We start from the raw sequence: 7,898 nt of genomic DNA on the forward strand, positions 1-7,898 counted from the left end.
GTTGTGAATCTACTAGCAGATGGTTCCTGTAGTGCCCAAAAAAAAACACTCCCCATTCAGAGGCAGTGCTCTTTGTGTGGTCTCAGTGTTGTAGTTCTGTGACAGAGAATGCATAGTGTCTGACATGTGGCAGGGTTGTCAGCTGCTAACATGTGCTGTCTCTTCATTGTTCTCTCTTTCTATACACCTACCCAGTCAGATAGAAAAACTGTCCCATCACTAGGATTTTCATACTGTTCTCAAACCTCAAGAATTAGGCTGTCTGATAGAGAAGGATGCAGAAAGCAGGAAGAAATATCAGGCTTCTTATCTCCTCTGAGCCTCAGTGTTCTTACCTGCACAATGGCATGATAATGTCACCCTGGAACCTGATATTCAGGTAGTCAAGCATATTGGTAGCTAAAGCACTTAGAACAATGCCTGGTACCTGGAAAACACTTAATAAAATGTTCTTGTTATTTCGTTGGTCTAGACTCTGTGCTAGGGATGCAGGAAGATTAAATGAGATGTAACCTTGTCTCTAAGAACTCAAGGTCAAGTGAAAACCACAATGAACCATCTAGTATATGAGGGAAGGGTAGAGAAGAGTGCAAAGTGGGCACTTATACCTGACGAGGGTATCAGGGGAGTCCTCTCGCAGAAGGTGATATTCAAACTGAGGTTGAAAAATGACTGCCTTTGCTACTTAGGCAATCCCACCAAAAGCACATCAGAGCCTCGCTGGACATCATTGATGTCTATGACTCCCATAATTATTCATTCATTCATTCAATCAGTTAACTGAGTATCAATGAAAACCTCCTGGTGATATGATACAACTTGAGCATTAAAATGAAGCTTATCAATCCTTTTGCAGCCACTGACTCCCCTCCCTGGTCCCAGCTGGCTCCAGGCACAACTTTGACAGTGTCCATAGAAAACCAAAAGGATGGAAGAAAAATGAACATGGAGGTTCACTCTCTATCCTGTGACTTTGCCAACCTGCTCCATGTCTCTGCCCCTCATCAGTCCTGTTAACACTGGGAGGTGACCTTGGTTCCCATTGGAAAAATGAAAATACTGAGGCCCAGAGACAGTTGTGTATTTCCATGGTGCCTTCCACTTTGTTTGTCTGGGAGACCTGGAGGAAGGCAGTATCTGCAACAGCAAGACCCATCATAAGCACGCTCTCCCCACAGCTAGACTGTGTGGAACTAAGCTACTTCTGGAGGTCTGTGACTCCCCCAGTATTCCTCCCAGACTAAACCCTCTGATGAGAGAAACTAGAACTTGAATGGAAATGGTTACTTCGTGACCCATATTTCCTTGGTTCAAGAGGTCTTTTCACCAAAAGACTCCATTGTTTCAGAATTCCTTCCTATATTCTAGTTTCACCAAGATGGTGTGGGGCTGTGGAAGGGAATCCAATGCCTCAAGCTACTGCTCTGTAAGCCCTTGCCAGTCTCTGGGACAGTGACCTCCTTGCCCTTTGTCACTGGTTTAGCAGGCTACAGTTGCAGGTCCTACAGCTGCTGGACTTCTGGACAATGATGGTCCACCCAGTCCACTCCTGGCACCTCCCAGTTGACCAGCCCTACCTTTCTGGTGCTAATTTTCTGCTAGAAAACTTGTTGCTCCACCCATTTTCCCTTGGTCATCTCTGCTCACCTTGTAACTTTCGGTCTCAGAGCCACTTCACCCCTCCCACAGCAACTCCTGTTAGTCTCACTACCACAATCAGTTTATTTCTGTGTCTCTCTTCAGGACACATGGAACTTTCAAGAAATTTTTGGATGCAAACTGCAAACTCTCATTCTACCTAATCACACTGTATGCTGATTATATTTTGACATTGTCCCTAGTCAGAATTTCACATAGGAAATGATGCCAAATCTTCTCTGCTTCTGACTTTTCCATGCCCTCTATCTGCAATCTTCTGCTAGAAGTTCTGCCTAGATGAACATCTAAAATCTGACCACTTCCCCACCTGTGTCTCCTTCTTCTTTCATACTCCAGGCTCCACTGGGCTGGAGAGGGGCTAGCCTTTGAAGCTGCCAGAGAGGTGACCCCAAGAGAAGATGTCAGATAATCAGAGAACATATCGTGGCAGGTATCAGAAAATTTTACCAGTTACCCTGCCCATCGAAGTTCTTGAGAGGACTAAATGGCATTGTGCATATATATGCTATCTGTTCAAATAAGAATAGACCAGAAGAACAGATGGCTTGGATTCACATCTGACCTTCACCAGCAGGAAGCTCTATGACATATGACATTTCATTTAAACTCTAAACCTCAGTATGCTTGGCTATAAAATAAGAATAACATTAACCCTCACCTAACTGACTCCTGGGGTGAAATAACATGTCTAAGTCCCACTCACACATGGGTTTAGATGCTAGTGACAAAGTTTGAGTGTCAGTTTTGGAGGAATATGTGTTCTTTTGGTGCCACCCTGAATAAAAGTGAGTTTTAGTTCTAGTAAGGAAGAAGGAAATATATGTAGATTAGGTTTCTAGCAAGTGTCCCTGACCACAGTTGGTAAAGTTGCCTCAGCAGAGTGCCTAGTACAGAGTAAGTACTGGAACTATTAGCTAGTGGCAGTAATACTGATCATGAACTAAGCCAAATGGGATCTAAAATTTTGAATTAGTGTCTACTTGGTGGCAAGGATATTATGAAAGAAAGTCAGTGGAGTCCGTGGGAATCCCTGTGGGAATCCCCTTATTGTTTCTCTGCCAGATCCCTGTCTACATCACACAGAGTAGGTGCTTAATATTCTGTTGAGTTAATTAATAAGTATATCTCTTAGGTTCAGATGGGTTTCAGCCTCCTTCACTACATTTTTGAATCTCTGTCCCTATAACCTTCACTTGACATCCAAGTGATTTTTTTCAGGCACTTATTAGCTGGGTTCTACCCATCCCATGGTGTGCAAAAGCAAAACAGCATATTAAATTTCATTTCCAGCACTTTCTGGCCTGGGCTTTATGGACCCTGTCCTTCTATTTGCAATGCTTGTCCCTTCTCAACCTCCAGCAAGTGCTGATCCAGCAGCTAAAAGTAAGACGTGTGAATTTCTTCTCACTGTGTGGTCAGGTTTCTTAATCAATAGCCTGACTTGTCAGCACCAAGTAAAACAACTTTGATTTGAAGAGAAAGAGGGAGCCAAAGGACATGGGGCTGAAAAAGCAAGCAGCGAAAGAACCCTTTCTCCATACATTAATTAGTTCATTAAGTCAACAAATACTAGCAATTCTTTGAGCAAAGACAGGGTGCCACATGTTGCACTAAGTGCTATATGCAGATTTGCTCATTCAGTTCTCAAAATATTTCAAGGTGCTGTGATGATTCTTATTTTATACATGAGATGAATTAGAGAACATGTATGTCAGTAGCTGTGGAACTCTATCCTGAGTTAACTCTGCGCTCAGGGGCCAAAGATAGCAGTGAATAAGTAAGACAGGTCTTTCTCATCCTGCCTAAGGGTGGGATATGAACAAAAGCCAAACAACTGGGGGCAAGAAATGGGAGAAGATGGTTAATGGGTACAGGCTTGCAGGACAGCAACAATCACATCTAAAATTTCAGGACATGGTGGGGTAACTATGCTTTACCACATTCAATTGCATATTTCAAAATAGCCACTAGGGAGGACTTGTAATGCTCCCAGTAGAAAGAAATAATAAATGTTTGAGGTGATGGCTATGCCAATTGCCCTGACCTGATCACCATGCATTGTACACATGTATCATAATGTCACACTAGACCCCATAAACATGGACAATTATGTGCCAATTAAAATTTATATACACATATTTATTAAATGCATACACACATATTAAAGCAAGCAACAAAATTCACAGTAATTTCAAATAGTATTTTAGTTAGGCATGCTTTTGGAGGCAAGTAGAAGATAACCTGATTATCATGGCTCACACCCTAGGCCTTTGATTTTTCTCCCTGGAGCAGAAGATAGGAGGATGCTGGTATTGGATAGGTGGCTCTAACATTTGCATCCTCCCTGGGGTCCTGCAGTGTTCAAATACCTCCCCTCCTGTCCTCATTCCTGTACTTCAGCAGGAGGTAAAGAGGTGAAGACAGTGTGTATATCAGGTAGGGCAAGCAGATTTCTGCATCTCTCATGGGCCACCTCTGCCCAGCTGGCCACAAAAAAGAAGAGCAGTTACATTGGAAGTCATGTCCACTACCAACAATTTCTGATAAAGAAAATACCATGGAAGAAATTTACATGGGGTAATTGGTTAGAGGGATTCAGTGCAAAAGGTAGTCAGGGAAAGTGACATTTGAACCTCTGTGACCAGGAGCCAGCCCTGAAAATACTTGGGACACTTTTCCACATGGAGAACATCACAATACAAAGATCTTTGTTTGAAAATGATCATGGGAAGATCTCAGGAGACAGAGGCCCAGGGTAGTTTCAGCTCAAGACCGAAAGAGAGCAAACAAAATTAAGGCCAAAAGGGAGAAAGGAGCTAGATGGTGCAGGTCCCACAAGAAGTTGAAAGTTATTTGGTTCTAAGTGTAGTGGGAAGGTGAAAGCTTTTCATCAGAGGACTGACATGATCTGATTCATGTTTTAAAAACAATTACTTGGGCAGAAGAGCTCTTTTGAAAGTGAGGAGGCTTAATAAGAAGATCTAATTCCAGGTTATGTTATAGTTTTTCACAGCTCCTTCCTCTTGGTTAATTTTTTCTTCCTCTTTCACACCCCCCTGCCTGCTGCTTAAAACTGGGCAGCTCTAAATTAAGCCCCTATTCTTTATTTCCTTCTTGTCTGTCTCTCCAGGTCTTTGCACAGGGCAAGACATTTGGCCAATGATTGATCAACATGGCTTGAACTGAACTGGAAAGAAGCGAGTACTTTTCTCAAAGACCTGTGAGCTCCTGCATCAACTCACCCTCCACTCACATCTTTTGGCTAGGTCAGTGGCTCTCAGCTGGGTAAGTTTGCCTCCAAGGCGAAATTTGGTAATATCTGCATGCATATTTGGCTGTCATAACTAGAGAGAGAGTGGGGGAATGCTACTGGCCTCTAGTAGGTATTGGCCAGGGACACTGAAGAACAGTCTACAATATGAAGGACACTCCATTACACAGAATTCTGTGGCCTCAAGTGCTAATAGTGTTGAGGCTGAGAAAATGTGGTTTATTTACATGCCTGCTTTTTTATTTCTCTAGTTTTTTCCTTTAAATATTTTACTTTTAAAGTGGAGTTTTAGAAAACACCATAAATTACTCCCCAAAAGTAGAAACTCATGTCACTTTCTATAAATAGATGATAATTGAAAGATACATACTCAGAAAACTAAAATCTATGGCATTCTAGCTGGATATTGTGATGAGCTCAAGACTCCAAACCTGAAGCTTGCTTTCTCTTTGTTAAAAATAGACTGTGATCAAGGTCCTAAGGATTAAGAAAGACTGAGGAACTATTCCAGATTAAATGAAAAATATGTGTAATCTGATTCCTAATTGGTTGTGCATCAGAAAAAAAATAAAATTATTGAAAATTACTTCATTGGGACAACCAGAAGACTTTGACTATAGATTGTATGTTGGATTATATCATGGTGTCCACATTTCATTCCTGAATTTGGTAACCATATTGTGGTTATACAAATGAATGTCCCTGGTCTTAGGAAATACTTGAAATATTTAGAACTAAAGATCTAACATTGGAATCTCAATGCTTTAAAATAGTGTGTGTGTGTAATATGCATGTGCATAAACATATACCTATACACATATAAATACGTACAGAAAGAGAGGCATGCACACACAAAAGCTTACAAGGTAAATTGGTCAGGAATAATAGCTGTCAAATCTAGTGTATAAAAGATTATTTTGCTGTTCTTGTAACTCATAGCCTTGAATATTTCTAAAATAAAAAAAATTACACAAACAAACAGAAACTATTTTGAATTTACTTCTCATGGCACAAATCTCAAAAAAAATTTTTGGAGAACTGGTAGAGCACTTGCTTAGCATGTGTGAGGTACTGAGTTCGATCCTAAGCACCACATAAAAATTAAATTAAAAAAAAGGTATTGTGTCCATCTACAACTAAAAAATACATAAAATTTATTTTAAAGTTTTTTTAAGAGCTCAGGAGGCCTTCAGATGTTAAATGGTTTTTAGTGAATTGAATGATTCATGTTTTATTCCCCAAATTATTATCAAAATTAAAATGTCTCCTAAATGGAAAAAAATAGTATCTGCCCTGTCATTAAGTTTATGTAGATAAGATAGCCAAGTTATCTAAGAATCCAACCAGACTTGTTCTTTTTTAGGAGGGGTGGGGCAGGGTGTGCTATGATTGTGACATCACATGTCTGCAGAGCTGTCATTTTGCACATTCATGGAAGAATATGTTTGGTTGTATCCTGAGATTGTGATGCTCCTAGCATGTGTTGACTGATAATAAAGAAACACTAGCAGTAAGAGAGAGGTGTTGCAGATGGACTATGCCCAAGAGACTTTATTATCAGAAAGACTGAAAGAAAATAGATAGGATGCTGATTTTCCTCACTGCAGTTCACTGTGTTCAATTCACCCAGAGGCCTCTGCTGGCTCATCAGCTGGCTGTTTCTCTTCAGTCTCATCAAAGTGCTGTTGTGAGACTCAGTTTCCCCACCTGCAAAATGGAGATAATACAAAGTAAGCTGACTTGTAGTAGGGTCATCATGCCCTCTGAAGTCTCTAGCTATTACTGACATGAAACTCCACCCCCACCAGCATTCCAAGTGCCTGAGGGAAATTCCAATGCCTCTGCAAAAAACTCATTGAATTCCTAAGACCTTACATTCTTATGATACTTAGGGCTCAATTTCCTTCTTTCTTGGCTGATGTCTTGTTGGTCATCTGAGTCCTGTGACTTTGTATGTAAATCCATTGTCACAAGAAATCAGTCCTTTCCTGGGATTTCCAATACACACACATACACACAAAAAGAAGACATACAGGCTCAAAAATATACACACAGAGATGCACTCTTATGGATGAACTCAAACACATAGAAATAATGTACACACACAGATATGGACTGCCTCACAGAACCAAAAAAAAAAAAACCACATAAAAATATAGACATACATACTTATAGACACTGAAATAGTTAGACATACACACACACATACAAATTAATAGACACAGAGACCCATGGACACAGACACCAAGCTTGTATGTGCAGCAGACTTTACAAAGGTTTGGGGATTTGGAAGGAGTTTTTAATGCAAACAACTTGTATAAGTTGTGAATGCTAGGAATCTTCCTTCAAAGCTCCCTTAACTGCTGTCCCTTTCCAACTTTTATATTCCCTGCCCTTCCCCAATATTCTCCTCCACTGTTTCCCTTATCAGAACAATTTGTTTCTTTTCAACTCCCTAATTTCAAAGTGTGCTCTGGACTTCTCTTTGCACCTCTCTCTTCTGATGATCTAGCTATGCTGAGAAACACTCTCTGATTTGGTCTTCTGCCCTCACATCAGGTTTTGCCAAGGAAAAAGAGCAGGAGAGAGATTAACTTGTCAACTGATGTGAACTATGTCACATGCCCTCACACAGACCTAACCTAAAATGCTGGTGTGGAGCTCACCTCTTGATTCTATTATTATTTACCAAGGGTTTTGTATTGGTGTTGTTTAAAGTATTTTTCTCCCTCTACAAAATCACAAAATATTCCTGCAGTCCCTTCACCCAGTTTCCTCTAATATTAACTCTTAAAAAGATTAACTAGGCTGGGCACAAGGGTGAATTCCTGTAATCCCAGAAACTCAGGGGGGTAAGGCAGGTGGATATCAAGCTTGAGGCTAGCCTCAGAAAGTAAGCAAGGCCCTAAGCAACTTAGCAAGACCTTGTCTCTAATAAATAAATAAATAAAATAATAAGGGATAGGGT

The sequence above is a fragment of the Ictidomys tridecemlineatus genome, assembly GCF_052094955.1.
Source record: "Ictidomys tridecemlineatus isolate mIctTri1 chromosome 12 unlocalized genomic scaffold, mIctTri1.hap1 SUPER_12_unloc_1, whole genome shotgun sequence".
NCBI classification, from domain to species: Eukaryota; Metazoa; Chordata; class Mammalia; order Rodentia; family Sciuridae; genus Ictidomys; species Ictidomys tridecemlineatus.